The sequence below is a fragment of the Mycetomoellerius zeteki genome, unplaced genomic scaffold, assembly GCF_001594055.1.
Source record: "Mycetomoellerius zeteki isolate Tzet28-1 unplaced genomic scaffold, Tzet1.0 scaffold25, whole genome shotgun sequence".
NCBI lineage: Eukaryota > Metazoa > Arthropoda > Insecta > Hymenoptera > Formicidae > Mycetomoellerius > Mycetomoellerius zeteki.
The window spans coordinates 242,477-252,105 of NW_017257227.1; the positions used below are offsets into that span (position 1 = coordinate 242,477).

At 31.8% G+C, this 9,629-nt stretch overlaps 1 long non-coding RNA gene across 1 annotated transcript; it reads right to left on the reverse strand.

Moving 5' to 3' along the window:
* Positions 1–1,701: 1,701 nt before the first annotated feature.
* LOC108723765 (uncharacterized) lies at positions 1,702–3,338 on the reverse strand. The gene is made up of 3 exons (XR_001936664.1): positions 2,709–3,338; positions 1,907–1,976; positions 1,702–1,846 (listed from the first exon to the last, which is right to left on the reverse strand). It is a non-coding gene; the product is annotated as an uncharacterized lncRNA (long non-coding RNA).
* Positions 3,339–9,629: the final 6,291 nt, after the last annotated feature.

Sequence of the window (9,629 nt, forward strand, 5' to 3'; positions counted from 1 at the left end):
CTCGTAATTAGAAATTGAGAACCGGAAGTTTTTTGTCCATTTACATATTTATAATACATTATACTTGATATTAATAAAAAAAGATGTCTAATATAAATGTATATATAATATATAAATAAATAAATATTATTATCAGTTTGCAAATAAAAAAGATATCTTAAATTTAAACAATTGATCACGTACGGGTTAGAAGACTGGTTTAAGTGGGATCATCTTGTGGTATATACATGCGTTACACATATAATGATCTCTGTTACGTATTTTGAGATTGAGCCAATTGAAATTGGCTATAATTTTCAACGAGCTTGGGTCTCGACGCTGTATTATAATTTCATTGGAACAGGATAATTTCGTTTCACGCCACATCGATCGTAACAATTATGTGTGACAAAACAGGCGGCGTTTCCACCGCAAACCGGAAGTAACTAGTCGGCGTACGTAATTACGTAACACATATTCCTTGGGTTTAATTAACTCGTGGATAAACCTTGATCATGCTCTTAAAGCGCAGCGATCCTGTCTTCCTTAAGCAGGCAAGTTCTTCTTCGTGGTGCCCGGCGGTACGATCTGACGAGTCGATTTGTTTAATTGGATCTCGAGGGGTTCGGGTTAGATCCTCCAACAGATAGGGCTCGCATCTTTGTTGCATTTCTCACTGCGATCGCACATTTACGATGATAACCGCGCACAACTAATTGGCGCGAGCTTAATGAGTCTCCGACTTTCTTTCGCAGCCATCTTGGCTTAAAAGCCCGAATCGTTAGATATAAAAAGATATACTCGCGTCCGGTTTCCTGCTCGAATGAACTGCCAGTTACGATTTCACGGCGACTGAGGTTCTGCCAAAGAAGCACTGGTTCTCACATACCAAGTGCTTCCCGTTCCGTAGCGAAGGTCCCGGGCAATTTCGTGGCATTGACACTGAATACTCAGCGTTCGTCATTTCCGGTTTTGCCAACGGTACTGTAAGATTATCGATCGACGTACATGTTGGTGGTATCATAATGACGGAATATCAAGGAACTTCAATTTTACAGCTCACTAAATTTCATCCTCGATTCGTATCTAGAAATCTCTTAATACTAAATTTCACGAATTGGTTTACGGGCAATACTTGGGATTGGATCGTGTATGGAATATTATACAAGTAATTTTATTATATTGTTAAGTGAATAAATAATTAAAAATTTTATAAGTTTTCATTATCTATTGAACAAATATAAAATTAAAGATAACAATTCTAATATATTATTAATATCTATAGCTGTATTACTTATGTCAATTTTAGTAATAACATCGTCCTATTGCCATCATTAAGCATTTTCGATAAAATAAAATTTTAAGATGAAAAGATCACGCAGAAAGCATAAAATACGCAAGTTTAGCAGTACAGACCCTGATGAAAATGACAAGTTTCCTGAATGTTTTTTTTTGGACGCTTAAATAAACGTTTGCAGGAGTTCGTTGAGAGTAGAAACGTTCAATAGAGTGTTCGTAAAGCGAAAATTGCAACGCTGCAGCGTTTGGAAAACAGAAGCGTTTTTTGAGCATCTCCAACTTTGACAGTGAACTCTTTGCACAAAGGCATCAGCGTTTATTGAGTGTCCTCTGAAAAGCGTTGCTTTAGCATCACAAAACTTTCATGAAACGATATATACTGTATTTTATAAGAGTTCTGAAAGTGTTTAAAACCCACTGGTGTTGTGTAAGCGTTCTTATAAAGTTTAAAAGTGTATAAACTTTTAAAAAATCGTCATTGAACGGTTGTCAACGTTTTATAAAGCTTTCTTATTTCCGTCAGGAGAGTAGAAATTCAATGAATGTCGGTCAGTAGATCTTATGTCGGCTGAAAGAAAAAGAGGATGCCGTCGAATTTCTTAAGGTATGTTTTAAGTAGGACAGATACCTTGACTCCCGGGAGAAAGGTCCCGGTTCGTTGACCTTCGTAGCCGCTGATGGACACCAGCATGTAACATCTAGAAAGCAATATAATATGTATGTACGCTGAACATATTGATATCTTTGTATTACTTTGTATGCTCATCTTATTTTAGATCAAATGCACAAACATATAATAAACGAACTGGTAATCTAATATTACATCATACATACTACGTTACTATTTATTTTAAACACTTGATTTTTTTTTATTTTGATAGTAAATGAATTTAGAAAGACTCTGTTAACTCTAATTACTGATTACATATATTTATACAATACACATACGTATATAATGCTATAGTATCTATATCAGTACTAAGAATTATGAGAGTCTTCTTGAACTTGGATATTTCGAAATATAAAACCGACATAAGTATGAGATGTTTGTACATATATATAGATATGCATATACTGTATTGTATAATTCTTTTCTTTATAAAATCCATTCTTTAGATCGATCAAATAACTTAATTATAGTCAACAATATAAGTATAAACGTATATTTTATTAAAAAAAGGAATTAGACCACAGATAATGATAACCATAAGCATCAGCGTGTTGTGTATAACTGCTTGTAATTAGTTAGTATATAATTAATGCTTTTTTTCTAATCATCATAGAATGAAAGGGACGATCGTGCATTTTATGAATACGTGCATGTGACATCGCATCATTGTTATTATCTGTAGTTTATCCAAATTTTATTATGTAAATCACAGATAAACGACGCGATATGATATACGAGGTCTGTCCCAAAAGTGTCCGACCTTTGCCTGTATCATGAGAAAGAGCTATTCCGGAGTGATATGAACAACTTCGTCTTCAAAGTAGTGTCCTTCCGAAGCAATGACCTTCTGCCAACGGTGCACCCACTTGCGAAAGTAATCCTGGAAGTCGTTTTTTATGATAGCCAACAACTCCCTCGTCGCATTTCGCTTTATTTCCTCAACATCGTCAAATCTTTCTCATTCCCAGATCTTCAGTCAATATTCGAGAAACAATAGTTTTTGGGATCCCAAAGTTCTCTTCTAACTCTCGCCCAGTCAAACGTCGATTTTTGTTGATTGCGTATAGCACACGTTCCACGTATTCCGCTGTTTTCGACGTTGAAGGTATGCCGGAACGAGGATCACTGTCCACTGAGACACGGCCATCTTTGAACCGTCTAAATCATTCTTTTATTTGTGTGTCACTCATAGAGTCATTACCATAAACTTTACGGATCATGTCGATTGTCTCGGAACATGTGTGGCCAAGTTTTTGGCAAAATTTAATACAAATTCTCTGCTCGACTCGTTCAATCATTGTGAAATGCGACGCTCGGAGTTTTCGACGCTCACATAACTGTGTACCGTTGCCGACTAAACAGCTGTTGGGTTGTGCCGCTTAGTGGGGGTACTCCTAAAGGTCTACGCTAAATACTGAATACCTGTTTTCCATAATAGAATGCCCAAGGACAAAGATATACGCAGAAGTCGGATACTTTTGGGGCAGACCTCGTATACCTATGACGCATCTATCTTAATACTTGCAAAATACAAAATTGAAAGACCAGAGACCTAAACGACGATCTCAGAAGACTTTCGATACTTAATTTTTTTCTTATTGGTTTCATAATTGTCGTTTATAACCAGTCAACGTTATCTCCATGCTCATATGCATCTGCAAATTCATCTTTCCATAGTTCTTTTTTGCATAAATCCATAAACCGCATGCTCGCGGAATATAGAAAGCGGAGATCGCTATGGTCGCTATATAGTTGAAGAAATTGTGCGTAATTACTTTCGAGAATCGCTCCGTATTTTTAACAGCCGCCGGCAAAGAGAGCCATTTTATCTTAACTGGTATAAAACCGGAAAAATTTTAAGCCGCTTGATTGCTTCTGCCTTCATTTAATTTAACCAGCTGATTATATAATGTGGCCGGACGAAAATAAACTTGTTTTAGAAATTAAGCACGTCTTAGATATTAAATATAATATTGTTACAAGAATTGCTGTTTTTTTACTCGCGTGTACTAATATATATGTCATCAGTGACACCTATTATTATTGTCAATATTATTCTAAATGTAGACATTTAGAATTTTTGCAACAGACGTATTATAACGTATGATAACAAAATACTGAAGTTACGATTAATCCAATAAATGATAGCAAAAAGTTATGAATCCTTGCATGGGTGTATCAAGGGAGGGATTGCGGGGGTTCAAACCCTCCGAAATTTTTTATTAATTACTTTATTTTGAGAGATTCTCGTTAATGCACATCCATAGCACACATTCTCTCACATCGATCGGTGCCTAACAATTTTTCTCTGTCTTATTAATGAGAATATTTTATTTTGAATTGGTCACAATTAGCGATGTACTCAATCGAAATTTCTCTTTCATTTTTAATTATAAAAAACATACAACTTTACTTTTGACTTTGAGTGAGTTTTTTGCTGTTACATATAATATTTTTTTCTTTTCGTTATACCTAAGACCATATAGGGGAAAGTGAGGAAACTATGCGCAGCGGGTAATTGTGCGCATTCTGATTTGGTACTTTTCCAATGAATGAAGACATCACCGTGGTGAAATTTTTACGCAGGAGGTCGCCTCTTAAGATATAACTACAAAAGATACGACGTAAATACGTTGCTAAATAGAAAAATACAAAAATGTGAAATCACATTTTTTTTTGTTATTTTAGAAACATTTCAGAAAATAAGGTGGTAAGTCCATATTTTTAATTCGTTTGTTTAAAGTTGCATAAGTTATTAAAGTATGTTATTATATGCATCTTTTACGCCGTTATTCATTGGGCCCCCCCTCCTTGATACACCCATACAAAGATTCATAACTTTTTGCTATCATTTAAGTTTGATTAGGAAGTAATCGTATTTCATATCGAGTTAGGTCGCGGCGAGCAACTGTGCGCAAGCATTTTGAAATGCGAACAATTATTTTCCATATACTGTATGATTAGCATTAATTTTTTCGTTTTTTCTTTGCATTATTATTTTATTTTGCCATTATATTTTGCCAAAGTCTATGTGCATTATTATTATTATATTAGTTTTGTATTTTTGCTTAGTATATATAGTATATATTTAAAATATATTTAATATATATTTATATTGCAATGTAATAAATATATTTTCTGATTTCTTTCATCAATATTCCATAATTCATTCATTTCCTACGACTTTTGCTTTGCGTACAATTATCCAACCCATGCGCACAATTACTCGACGCGTGAGAAATTTTTTCACTTTTCTGTTTTTTCTTTTTTACCAAATACAACCTTATTGAATGAAAATCTGTTCAATATAAGGATTCATAATGGTAGAAGAATGTTTATAGTTTCTATTTCCATACTTATATCACTTGAAACTTGGAAAATTATTCCAGAATAATAAATTTCCCTTAGGTGCGCGCGTACAATTCACGCACCACTTTACCCTATTATAAATAATTTTTAATACTTCTGTTAGTTCGAGCATACAATAACAATATTAAAAAATTAAACATTTTGCTTATAGTAACTGGATTGTCTTTTTTTTTAAATGTCTTTAAAAAAATAAGTAAAAGTTACATGATGTACAAAACGTAATATTTTTCCTCTTCAAAATGAGGTACGAGGAGACATCAAAAATTGTAAAAATATCCAAATAGAATTCATTAATGTTAAAAATTGTAAATCACAGCAACAAAATTGCTGTGCAGTGACATTCTTTTCAGTACAATAGCAGAATCCTTTATTTTTTTTGGTTATCATTCCGGTTGGTGCACGATATATCCCTGGATTGATAGAAAATCCTCCCCTCCCCCGAAAAAAATTCCACAATACGCCCATGTATTGTGTCAAGTCATCAAAATCGCAATTTTAATTTAATCACTGTTGAATGATCTTTACGTGACAAGAGATCTCGCAATCATGTCCGAAGAACCGTGAAAGTAATACAGACGATCGTAAAACTCAATTTCCATCGGAAATGTATGTAAATATGCATGTTCGTTGGCGTTCGTCAAAAAATGTATTCAAGCAACCGCCTGCATACATATATGTATAAGTTTCTCCAGCGGCGAGTATGTACCACCTTTAATTGGCAACCTGAATCAGTTCGCTGACTTGATAATTATCCGGCTGAGAAGAAACATCTCGTGCGTGACACCGGCGAGTTGAACCGAAGCCAACGACCTAATCGCAAAAATTAATAGCCGAACAGACGATTTACCACTCGTGATGAGCCAATTATACCGCCATGCGTGACCTGCTTTCCAAGATAATCGTTTAATAACATATCCGAGCGAAGAATTGTTCATTCATGACAGTCATGACGTACCTGTATGTAACCGTCAAGCGCAATGTCTCATATGTATGTATAGTTATCTAGTTTAATAAGAGTAATGCTTATATAATTTTCTGAAGAAAAATCTCGTGCTGGTCGTTAGTAAGTAATTGGAGATATCGAGTACATGTGATTAGAAAAATTTGAGAAATTTCGCTTCTATGTTCTATGTGCAAAGGAAGATAGCATGATCTCGCGATTACAACTCCATACATGTGGTGATCACATAATCCGATATAGCTATTTATAAGAATCACTTTCCACTTGCGAGATTCGTAAATATACGAGGAAATGTGATTCCGTAAGTCGTATAACCTCGATATATACAACATATAATCTTAGCTGGTGTCGAATTTTGTTACAGAAATATTACTAGCCGAGCATTTTGCACGAAACTTCGTATTTAGGATAACGACGAAGATTTTTTTTATTACACTTGAAGAATTTCTCGGAAAAACTTTGCAACCATTACTTTTGTAAAAAGTAACATTTTTGTGGGAAAGCTTATGCATTGACTAAATATGTAGTGAAATGTAATGATAAAATCCACACGAAACAGGGAGTTATAGGCAAAGAAAATTGATTAGTAGAAGAATGTTGCTTCTGCGAGAACGTAACAGGCGCAATTTTTAATGTGATTAAATTAATTCTATTTCGAGCCAAATATCGTCGGAAGTATAAAAGATGAAAAAAAATTTTTAAACAAAATTGTACGGTTTCAAAAGTAATTTCAATGTTGTGAAGAAAAAAATTTTTAATTTTTGTTTAACAATTATTAAAAAAAAAAATTTAAAAAATGTTTTTCTTCACAACATTGAAGTACGCTTGAAACCGTATAATTTTTGTTTAAAAATTTTTTTCCATCTTTTATACTTACGACGATATTTGGCTCGAAATAGAAATATCGTTTTTTTTTTCAAAGGAGTGTTTCACCCCTTAAACATGAGTTAGCGCATGTATAAAAAAATACGTGTCTCTTAGATTATTGTGTTTAACAATATATTTCACGGAGAATCAAATCGGTGCCGGACAGTTGAGTGATGTCCCTTGTCAGTATACTGAAGATGACCAGATGGTCGAAATGGTTATCGATGTATACATCTAAAGTGATTTAATATATATAATTGCATTGTTACCTTGCGATAGCTTTTATATTCCTTTATTGATCAATTTTTACTTTAATGTTTTTTTTTATTTCCTGTTCAAATTAAAAATATTATATGTAACATTTTTCCAGGGAATTCAATTGTGCATCAGTTTTCTTAGATTATGGTTATTATAATTTGAGTTCATGAAAAATAACATTACATTCTGATATTATTTAAAAAATAAATTATACGACTAACGTTGATAAATAAATTCATTTTTGTACAAAATATGAACTATCCAAAGAACCATTTAAGGGGATGCTGGAGCCGCCTGTATCACCGATAAAACTAGCGTTTTTGATGTTTTTGTTCCTGTCGAATTTCTTCGTAATGGTTTCACAGAATAAAAATTTCTTTTTCACGATTAAAATGTACACGCTAATGTATTTGTCGCTGGTGTATTTTGTGTTCAAAACTGGAAAAAATAAAAAGTTACAGATTTCTTTATCCATTTTTATCTCAGTATGACGACCAACGCTGAAGGTAAAATGAATAAAGAAATTTGTAATTTTTTAATTTTTTCTAGCTTTGAACACAAAATACACCAGCGACAAATACATTAGCATATACATTTTAATCTCGATTTTAATCGTGAAAAAGAAATTTTTATTCTGTGAAACCATTACGAAGAAATTTGACAGGAATAAAAACATCAAAAACGCTAGTTTTATCGGTAATACAGGCAGCTCCAGCATCCCCTTAATACTTTCTACGAATGTAATGATTGATTAATATTAACTTGAACAATTTGAAAAACATATTATAACATTATGAGAGAGACTTTCAAATTTGTATATTTTTTTTGTACTGATCTGCATAATCCCTATAAGCGCAAAATATTCCTATAATGTTATATGAATGTGATTGAAAAAATTAAAATAATATTATAATATTTCGAAAATATATTACGTAATATTTTTAATATTGTGGGAATATCCTATAGATGTTACATATCCACTTTATATAATATCCTTGGTATTATGCCTTTAATATCCCTGAATATTATTAAAACATTTATTAATATAATTTTTATGTAAGTGCAATTTGAATTCACAATAAGTAACAAAAAGATTACCGGTTTATGTTGCATCTTAATGCTTAAATAATGTTTCGGTGTGATTTTATGTACATATTCAGTTCTACAACTGCGCGCCAAAATCATTTTCAGTCTTTAAATGTAATTTTGAACTGAACTAAGGTAATAATATTACAAATTAAAGTAAATGTTATTAAAATATTTTTTAATGTTCATACGATACAGTAACATTAAATAATTTTTAACTTACTCTTAATAATCATATAATTATAATATTATCAAGAGTGGACATATAACCATCAATTTCAAGAATATTATTTAATATTATATAATTTTAGTAAAATATTATTTAAATGTTACAGTTAATATTCTAAGAATATGCTTAAAATATTACTTAATATTAAATAATATTATGTGCTTATAGAGATTGCATAGAAAAAGAATAATGATGATATACGATTACATTGAATTGTACGTATACATGCACATTTACGTTCCCGAGTAAGGACGACAAGAAATATCACAATTTCCGCATTCTGCGTAATGCTTGCAAAACATAAAGTTTCATGGAACTGATGGAACGCTTCAATGATGCCAAAAAAAATCGAGAATATTGCAAACGTTCTTTTTTGATAGTTGAGGTGTTATATTTATGTTATATAACATTATACTATATTAGCAAAAATTGAAATAACCCACAACCGCATGAAGGTGGAGAAAACATACTCAACATCCAAAAAAAGTAAAAAAGTAGTAAAAAGAAAGGATAATAATTTGAGAATATTGTGCAAGATTTTTTAAAAGTCTGTTTTCTTTCCTATAATAATTTGTTTTTATTGATTATTTTAAATCTCTCATACGATATATATACTCGTAATACAACTAATCATAATCAAATTTTATTTATGGTTATGTTTCTGTTTTATTGTGCATGTTTGTTATTATATATGTATGTATATATAAAAGCAGACACTATTTTGTTATTTGTATACATTATATATTTTCAATTATTATTTTCGTAATTAATTATAAGTAATAACGGGGATTAAAGGAAACAGAAAAACTAGTAGAAATTAATTGACTTTCTAATTTACTTGAAATAAATTTCTTTTTCCTTTCTCTTATATTTTTTATATATGTATGTGTGTTTATTTATTTATTATATGT